The sequence below is a fragment of the Taudactylus pleione genome, unplaced genomic scaffold (assembly GCF_031769625.1).
Source record: "Taudactylus pleione unplaced genomic scaffold, aTauple2 ptg000032l, whole genome shotgun sequence".
NCBI classification, from domain to species: domain Eukaryota; kingdom Metazoa; phylum Chordata; class Amphibia; order Anura; family Myobatrachidae; genus Taudactylus; species Taudactylus pleione.
The window spans coordinates 27,880,963-27,904,317 of NW_028284434.1; the positions used below are offsets into that span (position 1 = coordinate 27,880,963).

A 23,355-nucleotide genomic window follows, 5' to 3' on the forward strand; every position below is an offset into this window, starting at 1 on the left:
TTGGAGGCCTGGAGCTGTAGCTCCATCCGCCCCATTGTTAATCTGGCCCTGCTTGTCTGTGTGTGTGTGTGAATAAGGCATCTGTTTGAATGGTTGCATTTTCTGTTATAGTGAGTATTCCATGTAAGGAGGTTTTATAAACTGAAGAGCCATATGTAATGTACCCCTATGCTTTGTGCCCCCCTCATACCTCTTCCTGGCTGTGCAATCTTTTTGAACATACATTATCATCAGAAAGATGTCACTTAATTACATCAAGTGGGGTGCCACTTGTTTGGTTCTAGGTGCAGACTGTGCGGCTAGGATTGTGGAAGGACCTATAATCATATGGCCGGGAGGCTCCTAAAAATCGTGTGGCACTCCTGGCTGCCCACAAGAGATGGTAAGTCTCCTGGGTTGCCTGAATTGGAGGGGAAGCTGCATCCTAGAAGATCCACTGATTTGGTTAGATAACCCCATTTCTTATATCCACACACAAGCCTTATTTTGCCTGATATATATTGTTCCTAATACATATAAAAGCCCTGCAATTGCACCATTTAAGTAAAGAGTCTATTGTATACATACACCAAAGTAAAAGCCCAACTGTACATACAAAGACCACAAACACATCCCAGGTTGCAACCGTTAAAGTTACTTTATTAGTTCCTTTATAAGTCAAGTGCAGAGATTAGCTGCAGCAGGGGAGACTGATCAGTCCTCCCTGACACACGCTCCACTGTGCTCTGCATGTACGAGAGGTGGGGTGTCATTTAGCATCAGTGTGGAAGGGGGAGAGGTAATACTGTACAGAGAAATATGATGCTGGAGGGGGGTTAAAATAATAATAAAAAAAATTACATTGGTCACAGGGTAGGAGGAGGAATGAGGAGTGCAAAAAAAACCAGAGGACCTCATTCAGAGGCGGTCGTTAGTTGCAAGCGGTCGCACTGAATCAGGGTGGCGTCTTGCATCATGAACGACCACCTCCTTGTCGATTGCTAAGCTGTGGCTCTAGCGACCGACATGGGTGATGGTCGCGATGGTCAAGACCATCGCGACCATTGGGGCTTACGACCAGACCCTAAGGTTGGGTCTGGGCACTCGTAAGCCCCAGGGAGCTTACTGCTCTGATCGAGCAGGAAGCTCCCCACTGACATCAGCAATGATGTCAGTGGGGACGCCCCCAAACGGCAAGCATTCCGGCGGTAACGCCTCCGTTTAGGCAGGCACGCCCCCTGCCCGCCTCCCAAAAGGGGCGAGCTGTCACTCACCATCGACAGCTCGCCCCGTCTGTTGCGAGACCCCTAGCGACGGAGCATCCGTCGCTAGCCGGGTCTCGCACATGCGCACGACAGAGCCGGCTCCGTCGTGTGCATGCCCAGTGGGGCCACATCGAGTCAGTTGCAAGCGCTCAGCACTTGCGACCAACTCTGAATGACCCCCAGAGTCTTTTTACAGGGTGGTGGTTTATAAAACTGGGATTTTTTTACTACTAAGGGGGTGAGGGGTACTATTAGGATTTATGACCACGGGGGGGGGTCTATTGCCTATGGGGTGTGGGAAGTTATTTTATAATGGGTACCTATGGACACGAGGGTATGGGGGTGCAAAACATCCCCTAGATCAGTGGTCCCCAAACTGGGGGCCTTGGGTTGATGGACAGTAACAAATATAATGATTTTAGTTGGTGTGATAGGCAAAACCAGTGCTAATGACTGCCAATCAAAAAGTGGAAAAAATGAAGCACAGCCCTGTCAACCACATAAATGAACCTAAGGGTGACATACAGTATAAGCACAATTTACTACATTTATTTTTTGCTGAATTTCTCAGTTAGAAACTTTTGGGTTGCCCTAGAAAAATTCTGATACTCCAGGGTGCCGTGATTCAAAAAAGTTTGGGAACCACTGCCCTAGATATATATTTTTTTACATCAAACATTTAAATAAATTATTAAAAATTATTTTTAAACTTTATTAAATAATAAAACATCCCAACAATTTCTGAGCGGTTTTGGTTTTGTTTGCCCAACAAGGAAAATGATTGGTGTGGGCAGAATGCCAAGCATGATACATACATTTGTGTTGATGCTTCATGTACCAGCAATGCCCCATCAATATGTAAGAATATTGTACATGGGGCCCAAGGCAGATGAGCGTGTGTGCTTTATATGCCAGGGCCAATTTTTAGTCCCAGTCCAGCCCTGATTGAGCTAAATTATTAAAACTATTTGCTTGTGTTCTATCCTTTCTAAAAGAAAAAAACAGAAAAGTTTCTACTGTTTTAGTGGGTTTGTAAACTTATATTTATGGGTATAATCAATATACCAATTTGTACTATCTCACCCATGACTGTTCAGTCATGCCTATAAGGAAGTGCCATTGTAAGCATGAAATTATTCATACCTCCAGCTGACCTGTTTACTTATTTTTATATTTCATAATTGTTTGCCACTGCGTTAGTAAAAACATTGTGAGAAAGAAAAACAGATTATCCACAGCTTCATTTGATCAATGTGAGTGTGGTCATGATGAGAGTTCAGTTGCAGCTTTAGTAATACAGTAGATAAGGCTCACTTAAATGGATAGTCCAATTTAGAACAACTCCCTCTACTTTGTTGGGTAATTCCACTCGTGTAGCAGTTTGTATAGTTTCCTATTTTTATAAATATAGAAGTATATAAAATATATAACTAGACACCACTCCATAAGTGGGTGTTCAACAAGTTATTGCTAATTATCCTCTGGTATTGGCAGTGAAAAATATATACAAGAGAAAAGTGCTTGATTGAGTCACTAGGGACTATAAATATCTATATTTTAATAATATGTGTCAGTTTTGACCAAACCAATAAGTTTGAAGTTTAAAAAAAATTGGCTTAAGAATCAACTAAAAAAAAATTCTTGTTTTACATCTTTATCCACTTCTTTATTTAAATATTGTGTATTGTTTTATCAGAGCCAAGTTTGTTTTAATGTGCACCAAATACTTTACACAGTGTTTCACATTTGCTTCTCTGAAGTATATTGCAAAATTTGGATAAAGAATTGCTGGTGGCCACTTTAATTTTATATCCTCTGCTCTATCATCATCTCGGGGACACAAATATTACCGTTTTATTTGCAATTTGAAAGATACCTGTTACTATTCCAAGCTTTATATTGCGGACTCGTGTGACTAAACTATTGGATGTTGGACATGGATTTCAGTCCAGGGGATATGGAGATTCTTACTTTCTAGTTGTAGAACGGGAGATCTTTTTAAAGGTGTTCCATAATACTGTACATAACTGTTGTCAACATGTAAAATGTCAACATTCAAAATGTCCACATTGACATGTTGACGTAGCAGAATGTCAACAGTAGGCAGTTTTTAAGTGTATACTATTTTGTGAATATACAGTAGCTTAAACTTTGGCTGCTTTTATATGGGTAATTATAGATTTTATTATTGTTCATATACAGTGTTCACAAAGGTGGGGGACTATTCTTCTGTTAAAGAAGCCTTAGAAAAGTCTGGGATTCGCACAGGAGCAAGTAATTAAGGAAGACATTTTTGTTAAAGAAGCATTAGAGAAGTCTGGGATTTGTATATGATCTGTTATACAACAGAAACAAGCAATTAAAGAGATATTTTGTTCTCAGTATGAGGATTATACACCTCATTAACATCTAAAGGTGTTTTCTATCAAAATCAAGATCCAAACCTGGGAGACCAGAATTTAAGTCTGAAAGATAGAACAAACTTTATATGTTCATATAATTAAGGATTTAAAAATACTCAGGAGCTGCCTAACGAATCAACCAGTATTAGCTGTCATTAAAAGGGTGGTTTCTTACATATTTTGAGAAAAGCAAGTCAAAGACACCACAGAAACCCTGACAAAGTTGTGATCGACGAAAAGCGTTGGGTGATTGTTGTCATAATTGACAAAGATTTATTCAATAATCCTGTTCCTTATAATTATGATAACAGGTTATATGTTAATAAGAAAAGTTTTATGTATTTTTGAATTATAATAAAGTGTTATGGAATGATTAAAGTGGTTTGTGTGTCAACTCTCATCTTCCATTGACACATAACCTATATCTATATTTATATCAATATTGTATTACCAAAGGGGATTGAAATTGTGAATATTTAGCACTCCTCAGGTTACCATTTAATTTATGTATATATATATATACAGTCAAAGAAGGAGATACGGTAGATGTCTAGCCACGCCCACTGACAAAGTCTCTGTGACGAAACATGTTTGGGGCGTGGCTTGATGACAACACATCGTCGTGATGCTGCCGCAGTTGAAGTGAAGTCCATGTTAGGGAACCAGAGCTGGGATGCTATAATCGCTGTGTGTGCTACAGCTCTCTATTGTGGATACCATTCAAGCTGCTGTTACTGTCACTGGGCTCTGTGAATCCCGTGATTGCCATTGATACCTGTGTGGTGTATGCTGGAAACTTAGATGTAAGTTTTTTATGTGTGCTTTTGATTAAAAATACTATTTACTATACTAACCGTGGTGTACACCGTATCTCCTTCTTTGTCTAGAAATCCCCATAATTGACTCCTGAGGAGGAGGCTTGGAGAAAAAGGTGCTGCAAACAGTGAACTTATAAGAGAACTCACTTCTGCTATATTACAAAAGATTGGACTAACATTCAGCACATGGCGATATATATTTGCAACTTAGAGTATATATATATATATATATATATATATACTGTACATACAACAAGCAGGTCCCTGGCTCCCTATAATGGTATCTTTATGCTTGCATCGGTGCCATCCGTGGGACAAAGTCCCTGTAATAATGCAGGTAATAATGGCAGCACTCAGATGACCTTTTAACTGCAACAGTGTTTAGTCTTAATAAAAATTAGACACTGTTGCCGTTAAAAAGTAATCTGAGTGCCGCCATTATTACCTGCTGTATATATGTATGTATATATATATATATATATATATATATAATAAAGTCCCCGGTTTAGAGGTTTGCCTATTTGTTATGGCTAATCTCTTGAACCACTGGATGGATTTTGATGCAGTTTACACTATTCTATACAGAATTGGTCGAGGAAGGTGTATGTGTATGAACCAGTCATCTATATAAAAGGGAGCCAAGCAGTGACGATTTTAGTGAAGCGAAGTCACAGAAAGAAATCTTTCACCAAGCTGCTGTATGGTGCTGAAACAGCTAGAGACACTGAGAGTCAGTCAGTGATAGCAATGTGCCCTGTTGAAGTCAGGGACTGTGCAGGGTGACTGTGAGGTTCTGGATTTTTTGTGGACCCAGGGTGGTGATAGGAGCAGACACTGAAGCAGGTTTAAATGAAAATGAGGAACTTTTAATGAGTGGCTTAGTAGACATGGAAATGGCAAAAGAAAAGGTCCAGGTATAGCACAGAAGTGCACTTGAGAACTGTAGTGAAGCTAATGGGAGAATGTCCAGACAGTGACAGGCAGGAACAGTCCACGATGCAGGTTTTGTGAGGCTGAAGAGAATTTGCAGGCTAAAGAGAATTTGCAGGCTGAAGTGAATTTGCAGGCTGAAGTGTATAATGGTCAGAGGAAATGCAAGTGGAGGCAGGGTAACAGCTGACACAGATACTGAGGCAATGGGAGAGGTAATTGGGGGAGGCAGGGGAATCCAGCAGGGTAAAGAGCAGGTTAGGGGAAACAGGCTTAGGTAGCTTTTCCAAGGAGGCAGGTAACGAGCTCAGGAACTCTCTCTCAGCAGCTGCTGAGAAACATGTTGCACTGGCAATGCAAGGGAGCTCTGAACACCCTTAAAACCCCAGTGTTCAGCCGTGACTGGTCAGAGAGGAGCATGTGACACACCAGGGTAGGGCAACTAGGTCACATGTCCGGAGGCAAGATGGCGGCGCCCATGCCAGAACGGAACGGAAGCACCACCAGGCCTAACCAGACCAGAGTGACAGTATGCCCACACAGAACCACGCACAGCCAATGCTCCCCGCCAGGCACCAGCGCCACCGCCAGACGCCCCTTGCCATAGCGTCCTCAAATGTATCACCCGCCGACCGCCATGCCGAGAAACCCTGGTCGTGACAGTGACATCTGAGGCAGACAGAGAGTGAGAAATTATGCCACGATGCAGACACAGTAGCCAGGAAGGAGCCAAGAGAGGCATACAGTAGCTATTAGGAATGAAAAAAAAAAAAAAAACTGCCGGATCACCATCGAATGATTTCCATTTGATGGTGGCAAACATTGGACTACCGTCATCCAATGGTAAAAACACTACCATCAAAACAAAAACAGTTAGTAACCATCAGATTCCGATGGCTCTTATCCTGCAGGCAGATTCTGGCCACCACTCCTCCATCATAAAGGGCACCAAGGGATGCTCAACATGAAGCCCAGAAAATACAGGGGTCATTGTGCAAAGAGGACATTGCTCATTGCACTGCATGAAGTGTAACAGTTTTTATAAGCATTCAAAGTTGAAAAACATTCAAATTTCAAAAAGTGTCCACAATTTTGGCCACCACAGTATATGTATATATATATATATATATATACCGTATATACTCGAGTATAAGTCGACCCGAATATAAGCCGAGGTACCTAATTTACCACAAAAAAACTGGGAAAACTTATTGACTCGAGTATAAGCCTAGGGAGGGAAATGCAGCAGCTACTGGTAGTAATCCCCCCCCTGGTAGCGCCCCCAGTAGTAATCCACCCTGGTAGTGCCCCCAGTAGTAATCCCCCCTGGTAGTGCCCCCAGTAGTAATCCCCCCTGGTAGTGCCCCCAGTAGTAATATCTCCCACTGGTAGTGCCCCCAGTAGTAATCCACCCCCTGGTAGTGCCCCCAATAGTAATATCCCCCCCTGGTAGTGCCCCCAGTAGTAATATCCCCCCTGGTAGTGCCCCCAGTAGTAATATCCCCCATGGTACTGCCCCCAGTAGTAATCCCCCCTGGTAGTGCCCCCAGTAGTAATATCTCCCACTGGTAGTACCCCCAGTAGTAATCCCCCCTGGTAGTGCCCCCAGTAGTAGCGAGACATAATAACAATAAAAAAAAACACCTGAAACCCCGCTCCTGGTCCCGACGCTGCTACCGACGACGTCTCTCCCATTACCAACTGCGGGAGCCGGAAGATGGCTCCCGCAGTGGGAGCAGCAGCAGCCGATGAGAGTCTTACAGACTCTCATCGGCTGCTAATTACAACAAACACACAGCTGCCGGCTTCGGCGACTGTGTGTTTGGCAGTGTGTAGTGCTGACCGAACTCCGTCTGGTCAGCGCTACACACGCGGTGCAGCTGTGTCACAGAGACACAGTCTGCACCGCGGCCCGCATGGTACGCTACTCAGCTGCGTACCATGCGGGCATGACTCGAGTATAAGCCGAGGGGGTGCTTTTTCAGCACAAAAAATGTGCTGAAAAACTCGGCTTATACTCGAGTATATACGGTATATATATATATATATTATATATATATATTATATATATATATATATATATATATATATGAGATACATTCTATCCCACCGCAGCTGAAAAAAGTCCTCAAAGGGTCTGACTTCGAACCTTTATCCAATAATGCAAGTATAAAAACCTATTTACACATGTTGGAAAATGAAGTGGATTCCTTAGTAAAAGTACCATCACAAATCCATCCGAATTTGACTACAGCAAACAAAATGTCCATCAAATCTTTATCTGAAAATGCAAATTTAATTATACGGCTAGCGGACAAGGGTGGCATTATTGTCCTGCAAGATCTTGGGGATTATAAACAAGAAGCACTCTAACAATTGAGTGACACTACAACTTATTGTAAACTTCAGGGAGACCCTACTGCTACATTTAAAAAGGAACTTACAACCATCTTGACGATGGCTTTGGATGCTGGCATCATTGAGAAAACACTTTTTGATGCTTTAGTTCCTGAATTTCCTGACACCATTATTTTACACTTTACCTAAGGTGCATAAGGGCATTAATCCACCTCCGGGCCGCCCTATTATTGCAGCTAGGGGCTCCTTGACACAACCTTCTTCTATTTTTTTAGATACCAAATTACAACCTCTGGTTCAAAAACATAATTTTTTTATATTAGATACAACTAGAGATGTGCACCCAGTCCGTGTTTTGGTTTCGGATCTGGATTTATTCTTAAAAAATCATAAAAACAGCTAAAATCACATCAAATGGGTCTGTTTTTGTTCCTACAGTATTATTAACCTCAATAACATTTATTTCCACTCGTTTCCAGTCAATTTTGACCACCTCACAGCTCACTATATTGTTTTCATCCAGTTCAGGCCCAAAATTTGCATCAAGCTAGCTGGCTGACTAAGCTATGTGGCATCAGTGGGTGGCACAAAAACGTGGCAGTTCAACTGCCAACATGGCAGATCAGAAAACAAATGTTTTTATTATTCAAGAAAGGCCTGATGGAGTTGGAGTATGTATGTAGTTGAAGGCAGGGATACATTTTATTTCATTTTTTTATTTGGAAGTAAATTTATGAGGGAGAAGGGGAGGGGAGGAGGCACTTACAAAAAAATATTTTACTCATTCACATCAGTCCTTGCCTAAGAAGAATCCTTAAGCGCCATGCCTGCTGCTGGGAGTGAATTTTCTCATCCCAGAAGGGGACCAGGAAGACTTCTAGTAATGCTTTCCACATGAAAAAGCATTTCCCAACCTGTACAGGGACAATAAAAAAAACATAGTTAGTTAGTGGCCTCCAAACTGCCACTTAACCAGCACAAAGATATTAAGGGGTAAAAGTGAGAGTTTTTAGAAGTGTCTTTTAGAAGTGATGTTGCCCATAACAACCAATCAGATTCTATGTAACATAACTTTCTAGAAGATAATAGCTAGAATCTGATTATTTTCTATGGGCAAGCAACAACACTTCTAAAACTCTTCTAAAAACTCTCACTTTAGTAAATTAAATTTACACCTTAAGGTCTTACGTTGTGTCTTTCTTGAGAATCCTGCACCAACTTCTGCTGCTGGAAGTGGATTTTCATCCCAGAAGCGGACCAGGAAGACTTGCTGTCCAAAACAACTGACTGTAAAATAATCCTTTGCAAAGCTTCCACATTGAACATTTCCCAATCTGTACAGGGACATTAATAAAAAAAATGTTAGTTAGTGGACTCAAAGTGCCACTTAACCAACACAGATATATGGACAAGCATAAGATCTAATATTTAAGGCAGGGGTAGCTACCAACAGTGCATGTTTTCCAGATCTCCTCACAGAATCACAACTGTAATAATTAACTTCACCTGTGGATCTTTTCAAATGTGGTACTGAGTAATGAATACACTTGTGCACCTGCTAGGTGGTCTAGAAAATGTGAACTGTTAGTAGCTATTAGGCTACCCCTGATTTAAGGCCTTACGTTGTGTCTTTCTTGTGAATCCTGCGCCTGGTTCTGTGGCTAGGAGTGGATTTCATCCCAGAAGGGGACCAGTAAGAATGCTTTCCAAAAACAATTGACTGTTAAATAATCCTTTGCAAACCTTCCGAAAAAGCATTTCCTAACCAGTACAGGGACATTAAAAAAAAACATAGTTAGTGGCCTTAAGTTCAAACTGCCATTGTGCCCACTGTCCACTTAACCAGAGAAGATATTGTGGACAAGCTTTGCTATCAGAGGTTTCCAGCATCAGCAATGGCAGAGGTTGTCAGTGGCAGCAGAGCCCTGAGAGTTGTGCGGCTCCTGAGTTGGCTGCCAGCAGCTGTGAGGGAACAGAGAGTGGCGGTTGTGCAGGCATCTGTGTCCGGCGCTAGAAGCTGAGATATCTCCTTGGCAGGGAGATGCTTGGAGTGTACTTGGCAGTGGGTTGGTAGTGGCTGTAGCGCCCTGTCAGTAGTGAGTAAAAGTACTTGAACTGCACTCACCCAGTACCTGTAGCAGCACCACTGGGTGGAGACTCAATACTTATAACTATCACCAGAGGGAGAGATAGGTGAGAGGTTTATAACCACAGCTGCAGCTGATGTAAGGGATAGAAGACTGATGGATCATTAGGTTGAATACTGCACCTCCGCAGATGTATTCACTTCATACAGTATCACTACTATATAGTGAGAAACTCTGCAGTTTCAAAGTTTACTATAAACTGTGCAGCAACATAAAGCCTGTAATTATCCAATATAACAGGAGACATTGTTTATATTTGTTTGTAACAGCCATTGGGAGCGGAGACAAACTGAACTAAAGGTTTCACTTATATTCTCATGCACCAGAGCAATGAAGGTGAAACAACATAACTCATTGCAGCTGCAGGTAGATAATAATGGGATTATTAGGGTTCTGAAGTAGCCTACAGCTCTGGATTCTACATCTGGTGATTTTCCAACTATGCAGTTATTACCAATACAAGTTTAACCTCTACTTATAGGGGAGGAGCAAGCAAAACATTATTGAATTATTTACAAGCTATTTGGAAATTCTATCCACGCTTCAAGGGGTAAATTTAATAAAGTGCAGGTTTTTAGAAGTGGAGATGTTGCCCATAGCAACCAATCAGATTCTAGCTTGTATCTTCTAGACAGTATGTATATATATATGCTGTCATACATTTGTTCAGTTAAAATCCTTGCAATGGTAAAACTGTGCAATGAAAGAGTTTACAATGTAGTACCTGTACTGGTATTTAATTGATATAGGGTTATATATATATATATATATATATATGTATATATATATATATAAAACCGCAAAGTGTCCACACTCACGTTATCCTGAATCCAATGCTGGGGTAGTTGACCCAAACAAGGTAAATACCCTGTTAAAGACAATCTCCAAAAAATGAGGGTGCACTCACCAGACTTCATGGAATGTTCGATCAAAATATTGTTTTTATTTACGTCATCATAAAAGTACAGCCATCGACGTTTCGGTCCAGTCCAAGGACCTTTGTCAAGATGCCCATCTTGACAAAGGTCCTTGGACTGGACCGAAATGTCGATGGCTGTACTTTTACGATGACGTAAATAAAAACAATATTTTAAACGAACATTCTATGAAGTCTGGTGAGTGCACCCTCATTTATATATATATATACATATATATATATATATAAATGTTTTTCCTGATGACAGTTGGAGGAACTGAAACGTTGAAAATGCTACAGCCCGTCTTCATGTCTCATTTGTTTATGCTATGAGTGCCACACCTCTGCTCTATGTATTTGTTACTCCGTGAGGGCACCGGCAACAGCCATCTATGATTATCTGGAGTGCCATACCCTGGACATATATATATATATATATATATATACATATATAATGCACTTCCGTCCTCATCAGGACAGAAAAGAAACCAGCACACCAACTTCATAAATCAAAAATTGCAAATGTATTGTGAAAACATGTAAACGAATAGTCTATTTGTTTAACCCCTATGTGACTGCAGCACCTATGTTCCAGTTTAGTGTGTGCAATTTTTTCCTTTTTTTCTATATAGTCAATCTGTTTGGCACTCTGGATGAGTGTGCTAGCTAGGGAGCCCTCCTAATTGCATATTTACAGTCCTGATGAAAAGGTCTTAGGACCATGAAGCGTCGATTTTATCTGTACTGGTGATTTGAATTTTCTAAATACACTTCGTTATCACCAAACTTAGGCGTGCCGCCTCAGTTCTCTACTTTTGCTGTGCTGCCATGCACTGCTATAGGATACTTATATATACATTACACCTGTATCGAACACACTAAAGGTATTAGCGCCACAAGATAATTCTTAGAGCTGGATGAAAGTTTGAACCCTCTGCAAAAGGAGTTTTTATGTGATCTTATGTCTTTTATATTAAATCACAATTATTTTAAATATTTAGATCAATTTTACTGACAGATCTGTGGAACAGCCATGGGGACAACCTTCTCTCCCAGTTTTGCCAACCTATTTATGGATGCTGGGAGAGGAATTATGTCTACAAAAACAATCCTTTTGAAGATAATATAATTTTGTATAAAAGGTACATAGCTGATATATTAATCATTTGGCAAGGACAAGAGGAAGTTTTCAATCAGTTTTTATCATATGTCTCGATGAACAAGATGAATCTGAAGTTTACACCTAATTTTAATACTTTGACCGTTGAATTTTTAGACTTGGTTTTAACTGGAGAAGGGGGAAAGATTTCTACCAAAAATTTAATTAAAAATGTTGACGCTAACAGCTATTTGCACTTTAAAAGTTGCCACCTAAATAAATGGAAAAGAGAATATTCCTTACTACCCATTTTACAGGATTAAAAGCAATTGCAGCGATCAGAGAACATGTAATGAACAACTGGATAGATATGCTGACAGATTTAGAGAGAAAGAATACAAAGAAGAGATCCTAAAGAAAGCCTTGAATAAAACCAAGAGTTTGGACAGAAATAACCTGTTGAAATATAAGAGTAACAAGGACCAAAAGAAGGACATTATTCCTTTTGTTAGTACTTATAATGGTCATGAGAATAAGTTTAAAAAATATTTAAATAAAAACTGGAATATTCTTCTAATGGACACTGTCCTTAAAGAAATACTTCCACCCAAACCACAGATTGTTTTTAGAAAGACCAGAAACTTAAAAGACATATTAGCACCCAGTTTGCTTAGGAAAGAAAAGTAGGGAAGCACTGATGAAACCTTAAGTTGTAAGGGTAGCCACAAGTGTGCGCAGTGCAACATCTGCACCCCAAATGGAAAACCTTCACAAACTCAGAGAGGTCAAAGGAATTTACAATTAAAAGTTTTATGAACTGTAATTCCACCTCAGTCATTTACTTGTTGGAGTGCACATGTGTAACCAAATATGTTGGCAAAACCAAAAGATTACTGAAGTTACGCATCCAGGAACACATCAGGAACATTAAGAGCAAAATGGAAGGTCACACAGTTTCCACACATTTCATCACAAAACACAACTCCAATCCCAAGGATCTAACATTCAAGGCAATTGAACATGTGACTTTGAGTGAAAGAGGAGGTGATTTAGAAAATCTTTTGCCAGACATGAAATGTACTGGATTTTTTTAACTCAACACTATGGCCCCTAAAGGCTTCAATGAAAGCTATGAGATAGCACCATTTCTGTAAAAGAGTGGCAGAAGACTGATAGAATGGGTCTGATCACCACCATGCCACCATGAGAATGCCCAATCTTGACTGATTTGGGAGGCTATTCATGCTCTGGACTTGGCAAGTATCTGGGAGGGAGACCCCCAGAGAATACCAGGTGTAGTAGACAGACTTTGACCATTCTATAAAATGCCTCCATCCTAGCTTTATTATTTTGATCTAAAATTAGGGAAGTAAGTGGTGATGAGGATGATGAAATATGGGGACTCAGAAGTATCTACATCCATACCAGTATGCGTGTGCCCAATCTCATCTGACCTTGGAAGCTATACATGACTGGGGCCAGTCAGTACTGGGATGGGAGACCTCCTGGGAAGACCTGGTGCTGTAGATACCATTAGTCCAAAGGGCGACCCCATCACTCCAGAATCACATCACCTGAAGAATAACTGTGTCCCGGAAGAAGCTATTTTAAAATTCTCTGGATCATATCTATCTACTTTTATGCAAATACCATCACCTACCCCAATTAACATATGATAATGGGAGAGTTGTTAGCCAGTATTTACTATCTAATAGGACCAAATAATAGACAGTAGTGGTATTAATTATCTCCAATTTGGGAACATTGAATTCAATACCTTAGAAGAAATGATTACCTCTTTCTAAGAACATGTTTTATTCTTTCCTTTTTGATTATCTATGGCTCTATATAGTATTACTTTCATTATTGGCCAAAAAATCATAATATACTGTATCATTACTTTTTATTATGTTTTCTGTTACTTATGCAAAACGACTAGTACAACATTGTCAAATATGATACATCAATGATCAATTTCATTTTTAGAATTTTTATGTCACAAATTCATGATTCATTCTGCTTAATTACAGGGACCCATAGAGTACACATAGAGGGCGCCCTAACATATGAGAAGGTATAATCAGGCTAAGATCACTAGCCGAGCACTATTGTTGGAAGTTCACGTCACACAGAATACTGAGGGCGGAAGTCACCAGAGCACGCACCACCAGAGCACGCATCCAGACGTTAAGTCAGGGCGGAAGATACAGACAAAGTACCAAGGGCGGAGCACGTGGACGGAAGTGACGTATAGCCCCTTTGGGCAAAAGTACTCACACTCGAGGGCAAAATTAGTTTGGGCGGAAGTAGTCACCTGTGGGCGGAAGTACTCACATTCGAGGGCAAAATTAGTTTGTTCAATCTTAATTTAAAAACTATTTTAGTATATAAATCATGGTCCACTTTTTATCTTTGTCATACTATTTATCAATATAGCAATTTTGGAAGAGAATGCGCATGGTATTATGTGTTTACCTTGCCCATAGTTTAACAATGACTCAGAAGTAATTAATCCCTAATGAACTCTGAAAGGGTTAAAAATAGGTGGACACTACACCATAAACCTCATCCCTATGAAGAAGTCAGCAGACAAAACAACTTGGGGACTGTACTTCTTGTCCTAGGAAACACTTATTCCTTTACTCCTTAACTCAGATAAGCTATTACTTTATCCTCTTCTTAAACTTATGTTTTTATCCATGTCTACCAGTCTTATTGTTTAGGCTACTTATACATTGTTATGCCATGTTTTATGGAAGGAACTCTCTAGAATATAGGGGTTCCACCAAGTGTTTTTTCTTATATTGTTTTAATTCTTTAAATAAACTGTTCACGTTTTAACTTTATTTATTGATATTAACAATGTTTTTTGCACTGATCGTACTCTGATTAATTATTTAGAAATAGATTCTTTTGTAGAAATATGCACTTTACACAATAGCACTTTATACATTTTTGGGGAAAGCAGTCAGGAAGCAGACGGACTAAATCCCGACCGCCGGCTTCCTGACTGTCTAATCCCAGCAAGGTACAAATGACAGGTGACAAAATCCCGACACCTGTCATTAGACCTGCCCCGGGAGCCTCACACCCGGCTTACCGATCAAAGGTAAGCCGGGCTCGGACAGCCGCGGGGGGGAGGGTTAGGTTAGAGTCTCCCGGGGGGGACTTAGGGTTAGGCACCCCCCTGGGAGGTTAGGGTTAGGCTAGGGGAAGGGGGGTTAGGGTTAGGCCCCCCTGGGGGAGGTTAGGGTTAGGCACCTCCCCAGGAGACTTAGGGTTAGACTGCAGGGAAGGGGGGGATAGGTTTAGGCACTTAGAGGGGGTTAGGTATAGTCACCCCTAAGGGAGGGTTAGGGGGTAAAAAAAGGTTAGTTTATACCTACCTTTTGTAGCTTTGGGATCTTCACCCCTGCCGGACTTCCGCTGTCGGGATTAGAACCGCAGACGCATTGACACTTTAACATTGATTGACATAACTTTCTTTATATTTTTTGTATGGAATGTACCTTACACAATAACACTGTATATATAATAAGCGAAACTTTCGCCCAAGGTCAATTTCTTTTTTATATATATATATATATATATATATATATATATATATATATATATATTCATATATAAAGAAAACAAAGTACTGTATATGTTATGCTTTGGGAGGAGAAGAAAGTGATACAAGATGATACCTGTATTCAATCAGATAAAAGTACAGGTTGTATTACACACACTGTGATATTCTGTGTCACATTATGTGTTTTGGAATATCTCACTATCAAAACAAAGACATTAGTTATAAAGTCACGAGGGTTTTCCCAAGTAGGCCCACGTTAAGTACTAATACTTGGGTGGAGGCACTGATCAAAGGATGTAAACCACTTAGCAGGAGGCTAAAGGGGGGGTGAATATTAGACAGTAAGGGAGTTAGTAACCTGATGTCCCTTTATAGAATTAAAATGGAGGGTTACATTTGTTTGAGCTGTGATATGTACTACCTTACTGCATTTTTAATTGTTCATAGTAAGATTATATTGCTAATGTGATTGCATTTTTGTATATATTATATAATACTATGTCATGGTGATGGGATCATAGTATGATGAGTCACAGTTATGGGCAAGTGATGCAACTATAGAGATGACGTCGTTACAGCAGCGCTGCCAGTGGGGTGAGAGGTCCCACTCCTGGCGTCTGTTTCTCATTTAGTGATGGGGCTTTATAAGCTAGGACACATTTACTTTATATTTATCCTGATGAAAGTACTATTAATAAAAGGGCACTAAAACTTTGACTACTATGCCGATGTGTTGGAGTGATATGGCTAAGCCTGGAATGTTGCATGGATGAGGGATTTTTACTGACATTATGCAGGCACCCGGATAAGTATCTATATCACAGGGAGAGCAGGACCTTTTGTGCTTTATATATATTGAGAGCGAGAGAGATGTGTAAAGAGGGGCACTCACCAGGGTGTGAAAAAGTGAAAAAAGACCTTTAATTTATACATACATATTCATGTCAACGTTTCAGTCCCATGCTGGACCTTTGTCAAGAGATACAACTGCACATCATGACATCAAAAAGGACAACTAACACCTAAAAAGCACAAAACCCCAGTCTGCTTTGAAATCTTTGCGTGGGAGAGACCTTGCTGATGCAGTATAACTACCTTGTGTCTTTTTGATGTGCTCAGTCTTGCAATGGTGTATGACCTGTGACATGAAATGGTCTTCCACAACCTCACCTTTGTAACAGAGTTTGGCTGTTCCTCACCCAGTTTAAAGCCTCCTACACAGATTTTTCTGTTTCACTTAATGACTATGTTTCAACCTACATATGAAAATGATGATCATTATCACCTGTTTGGTATGACTTATTGGTTAATAAGTATGTGAAGGAACTTCCATCGTACCTAAAAGACACAACTAGTCTATTAAATATTCTAGAAATAATCAGTTGTGACAATGGCTATATGTGGGCCACTATACAGTAGATGTCCAATCTTTATATACCTGTATACAGCATGTAAGGGTATCGAAGCTTGCATGGAGTTTTTAGTTAAAGATTCATCTATTGATGTAAATCATAAATATTTTATCTGTGACCTGGGTTTATTCATCTTAACACATAACTATTTGAAATTTTTAGATCAGTTCTTTTTACAAATTTGCAGAACTGCAATGGGCACTATTATTGCACACAGTTACGCAAACCTTTTCATGGGTAACTGGGAATCAGAACATATTTATGCAAACAACCCATTCAAACATATGATACACCTGTACAAGAGGTGTATCAAATATATTTTTAGCATTTGGAAAGGGAATGAGGAAAATTTTAATAAATTCAACGATTTTATTAACGTTAACAACTACAATTTAAAATTCACCTCCAACCTAAAGAAAATAGAGTTTGAGTTCCTGAACATTGTTTGAGAAGTAACTACTGTCGAAGCCGGATAATTGGCTGAGACCTAAATTGTAAAAATAATATCTGCACGACGCCATTTTGCGTTGTCTGTCCAACGCCATCTTGCGGCACCTACACAATACCTCCGTGTATGGCGCTATATTATGATTATTAGCATTGTGCGTCTCCCACTGCCCTACATCACAAGTCCTCACAATACCATACGTACATTTATTAATACACATAATATGAACAACCCCACAAAATATGTACCATGGTGTACTCCACAAACACGTAGATGCACAATGCATTCTAGCATCTTTACTTAATATCCCTACACTGACACATTGCATACTTACACTGAAAGGTTCCCTAGCATTAAGGTTAATATTAGAGGTTTTATTCGTTATCAATTATGTTGTGGAATGAATGTATTTGATAGGTTTAGTACATAATAAGCAGACCATGTTTGGTGCCATTCTAAACCACTGTTAATTTGCAGATCTCCGGTTCCATCGGCAAGGAGATCGCAACGTGCATCTGCAAGTTATGAATTATGGAGAATTAGGTGATAGAATGTACTTTGTATGTAGTTTCTATTGATTACTTATTCGGCAGGAACACACACACAAAGAGCCATTGGAGGGCTGAACCACTACTGTACAAATTGACCTATGAACTACATCGTAACAGAAGAACCAAGAGGAAGAACCAATGGGACTATGCCAACTCGTTTCTATTGTATTGCCCACTCTCTGTAAGGGTATATATTCAAGCGCTCTATTTCCAGTAGTCAGTCATCATATTCTTTCTTTTGACGGAGGCTTCACCTTTGATGCTGGGAAATCTGGATCCAGAGCGCCTGCGTATGTATCGACTGTACCTTGTGAATGTATAATCTTTTGTGCTAAACTGTATTTAGATTACAGCGTGTAACTGAATGCTTTAATGTGAATAATAACTTTTTGTGCTTTGGAACCACACTCAAAGTCTGGAAAGCAATTATTTCTTGTGCGACTTACAACGCTAAATAGCGACATTAGGGTATAAAGATTATTAGGTATTCATACTACTAATGGCATATCCACTAAAACGTATATATAAAGTCAGTCGATACAAATAGTTATTTGCACTGTAAAAGTGAACACACCAGAGGTTGGAAGGATAACATCCTATATTCCCAGTTCCACTGCATCAAACGGAATAGCAGTAATAGGGAAGTCTGCTCTAAACAACTAGATATATATGCGGAAAGGTTTAAGGAATGAGGTTATCCTGAAACACTGATCTCGGAGGCAATCTCTAAAACAGAAACCCTGAAAAGAGAAGAACTTCTGAAGTATAAAACCAGACAAAAACAAGGAAGATTTGGTACCCTTCATCACATAGTTTAGTAATGAAGAGATTCTGACAGATTTTAAATAAAATTGGAGGATCCTAAAAATGGATCCCATCCTGTCGGATTTTCTACCGAATAAACCCACCATTATCTTCAAATAGGCCAGAAATTTCAAAGACATTTTGGCCCCTAGCATGCTCAAACAAGTAACATCTACTAGGCAAGATATAATTAAATGCCTGGAGGAATATAAATGTGGACATTGCAATACCTTCATCCTAACAAAAGAGTATTCTCCAACTTTGATGGCTCCAAAACATTCAATATGAAACACTTTATTATTTGTAATACTTGTTCCATCATCTACTTATTAGAATGTCCTTGCAACCTGAAATATGTAGGAAAAAACAAAAGAAACCTTAAGTTTAAAATCCAAGAGCATGTTAGAAACATAAAGAATAAAACTGAGAGCCACTCTGTATTCAGACATTTTAAAATACATCACAATGTTAACCCTGAGGATCTACTATTTAGAAGTATTAAACATATAAAACTGGGACCTGGAGGAGGTGATCTTGCCACCAGATTGTCCCAAAGATAAATGTTTTGGATATTTGAACTGAATACTCTAGGTACCTCATGGCTTAAATGATAGTTATGAAATTGTCCCCTTTTTATAATCACTGCTTTTACTGTTACTGCTTTTAAAATATATTGCTATATTTGAAATACTAATCCGGGGACTTTTCGCCTGCTTTTAGTTTTTTAAGATGTCCATCCTCACGATGCACTTTTATAAAACCTTTTTTATACAATATGTTATTGTTTGCACATATTTGTAAACTTTAGTTTCGATTTTGTATGGAAAATCCATGCAACATGTCCTGTCAAAAAAAATCCAGAAACACAAATCACAAAAGGCATCCTATTTTAAAATCTTCATTGAGACCAAGGGGTGCCAAACAATTACATTTGTAAATCCATTGTAGCTCCCGTTGGATTAATATCTTCTCATGATCTCCACCTCTACTTTGGAGGAGGGATATGATCCAATATGAAACATTTGAATTGACTCACATTTTGTTTTTTTACCAAGAAATGTCTTGCTACTGGCAAATTCTTTAATTCCAACTGATCACTTTTAGGGAGGAGGCATTTCTTGATAGAGAATCGGTGTTCCAAATCCTTTCATTTAGCATCCTTGTAGTCTTTCCCATGTATAAGAGGTTGCAGGGGCATTGTAGAATATAGATGACAAATTAACTGTTGCAGTCCAGATGATGTTTAACAGTGTATTTACACAAGTCTTGAGGGTTAAGAAAATACATACTTGTCAGCATAAATTGGCAATTTGTGCACCCCGAAACACTCCGGGTTTCTGGCTCAACCAGTGCGTTTTGACTCTCTTGGTAGGATCAGTGACCACTAATAGATCCTTTAGTTTGCATCCTCTTCGGTAGGCAAACAAGGGGGGTTCTTTAAGTGTCCTGCCCAATATTGGTTCGCTTGATATAAGGTGCCAATGTTTATATACCATATCTTTGATATGTATAGAGGTAATAGAAAAGGTGCTGCAGAAGTGTAATCTCTGTTTTAGTCGGTGCATTCTTAGTTATATTCAACAAATCTTCTCCTTGAGTAGTACAATCTTCCGAAGCGCCTCCTTAATGTCACCCTTGTGGTAGCCTCTATAAAGAAACCATTGTCCCATGCTTTCTAGAGCATGTGGTATCTCTGTCTCATTGGAGGTTATCCTGATTACCCTGAGAAGTTGTGAAAAGGGTAATCCCCTCTTGAGCGGTCCTGGGTGAACATTTTTGTAATGCAAAAGTGAATTTTTATCTGAGTCCTTAGAATAAATCTTTGTAAATAAGCTCCCTTTTCCTAAGGTGATTGTGACAGCCAAAAACTTGATACATGTCTTACTAAAATTAAGACTAAATCTAATGGACCCTGGTAGGGCATTTAAGGCATTGATGAACAAAAGCAATTTCTCCTCCCCTCCTTATCAAATAAAGAACAAGTCATCAATGTAATGAAAATAAAATTATATGTCCTCCTTGAAGGCAATGTTGCCAGTGATGTGCTCTTCCTCATACATAGCCATACATATGTTGACATACGATGGGGCCATATAAGACCCCATCGCAGTGCCCTGTCTCTGCAAATAGAAGACATTCTAAAAAAAAAAAAAAATTTTGTTCAAAATTATATCCATCAGATGTAGTAGGTATTCTATAGGTGGTCCGGTGTAAAGACTATTTTGAGAAATAAATTCTAGATGCCTGTAAATCCTAAATCATGCGGGATGTTAATATACAGACTAGAAACATCTAGTGTTACCAAAATAGATTTTTCATTAAGGTCTGTGACCAGGTCCCATTTTTTAAAAAATCTGTGGTATCTGAAATAAAACTGCTGATATTTTTGACAAGTGGCTGAATAAGGAAGTCTATGAATTGTGATAATGACTGGCATAATGAGTTACATGCAGATATTATGGATCTCCCTGGCGGGTGGGTCAGTGACTTGTGTATCTTCAGTATTCTATTCAGAAATGGTATTTTTGGGAAATACTGTATCAAAAAGTCTGCTGTCTCAGAACTGATGTTACCATTATTGACACCCAGGGAGATTATACCATTGATTTATTTTTTATAACGTCATGTAGGGTCATAATCAAGTTTCAAATAACAATTGGTATCTGCCAACTGTTCCATAGCCTCGCAGGTGTAGTAATTGCAGTCTGAAAGGATGATCCCACCTCATTTGTCAGCTAATCTGATAGTTAAATCAGTATAATTTTGCATAGATTTAATGGCTAAACTTTCCTCTTTTGTGGTGTTGTGATATGAGACCTGTTGCTTGGCAATAAAGGGAACCGTATCTCTTTTTAATATCTTCAAAAAGGTGTGGATGGAGGGGTTTAGAGAGGGGGTGGTCGATTGTGCTTGATTTCTTTGGACTCATGGAGGTGTGTTTGTCTGATGTGATAGTGACTTCAGATGATTGTCCAGATAAGGTACTGCGAGAAAAATGATCTTTAAGACGAAGCTGACTCTCCAGTTTGTACCTATCCACTTGCCACATAAAAACGTTCTGTGTGACAGTGGGGAGAAATAATAAGCCTTTGTTAAGCATTGACATTTCTGAGAGGGTAAGGATGTGCTTGGATAAATTGAAGACTACAGTGCCCTACCGCTGTTATTTGTACACTGCCGTGTGCTTTGTCGTTTTGGATTATTCATTGACTCAGCTATGATGTGTCCAGGACAGTGCTATGAGGGCTGATGCCAGCAGCACTTTCCAATATGGACTGCACTTGATATGTCAACGTGTCATATTTTGCACCACGGTGTGCATGATTTCTTTTTTTGGATTTGCTTTTTTTGGATTTGCTGGTGGCGACAGTGAGCACACTGACACCTCCGTGTGTCAGCTTTTTGTGCTTTGACTGCTGCTGTTGTTTTATTTTTGTTTATTATTTTTATAATTCCAAGTGTAGTTGTTTTCATGTTTTGGGTGAGCACATTGGGTTACATTGGGTCTACCACTGCTCACTGATATCCCTGTTGAGCTTCTCTTTCCTGTACCATTAATACCTTCCTACTACAGCACGGCTGACAGTGCCTGGGCTTCCCAGGTTATGATTGGCTCCTGGTGATTGACAGACTGCACTGAGGCAGACACGTCATGAGCTGGGATTCCTGTCGGGGACCCCGCCTACTCACCGTTCATTGGTTTGCCTCTATCATCCTGCTCTTTATCTGCATCACAGGTGCACAAAGGAGATTGCTCACTGTGTGATAGGCTGTCTGATTTCTACTGCAACCCTTAAATAGGCTCACATGAGATGTTTGTTATCCCCTGACAAAAACTGCCTACAAGCAGTTGAAACAGACTATTGGGCCTCGGTATCTGTCTGTATTATGTAACCTTTTTATTGTATTCAACCCATTTTTTGTGCTGGAGAGCGAGTCCTGGAATCTTCTCTGGAAGGAGGGGGTGAGTGTGCATTATTATGGATCATGCACCAGTAGAATGTGAATTAGTCTGAATGTGTTCCTGCTCAGACTGAACTTTATATATATTAACTTTCACCAGATCAGGTTAGTGGTGCAATTTCTTGGGGTAAATGGCAACACTTCATCCACAGCAGCCAGTTAGTAGCACACCAGTCACCACAGCTAATTTTACTTGAGAGCACAAAATGAACAAACATAATAATAAATCCTAGCCTGGCCAGCTATATTGAACACATCATCCCTTCTGTCAAGGTGGAAGAACCTAGTGTCCAAATCACAAAGCAGCATTTAGCACAGCAATGGCCTCAACCTGCTTCCCAGGCAGTGAAAGACAGACTAGAGAAACTGACACACTTTTTTTGTCCAGTGATTTAGCAAAATGACAAATACTGTTGAAATCAGCCAGCAATTTAATTCCTTTATCATATGTCACATTATAGTTACATAAATAGCAAAAACCATTGCCTGGCATAATAAATGAACTTTTGCTGAAGGCAAGAAGGCAGACCTACTGTATGTATGAAGAGTACTCAGTATGATAATTTTTGTTTTGTTTTAGAACATGCCTGTTACAGACGGGAAAATGGCATATGGCAAAAATCTGGATATGGCAAAAATCTAATTTACAGAGATTTATTTAAATAACAATAAAACACATATCTGTATGT

General features: G+C 39.6%; 1 pseudogene; it reads left to right on the top strand.

Moving 5' to 3' along the window:
- Nucleotides 1-13,325: 13,325 nt before the first annotated feature.
- Nucleotides 13,326-13,444, top strand: LOC148538989 (5S ribosomal RNA; annotated as a pseudogene).
- The last annotated feature ends 9,911 nt before the right edge of the window (nucleotides 13,445-23,355 follow it).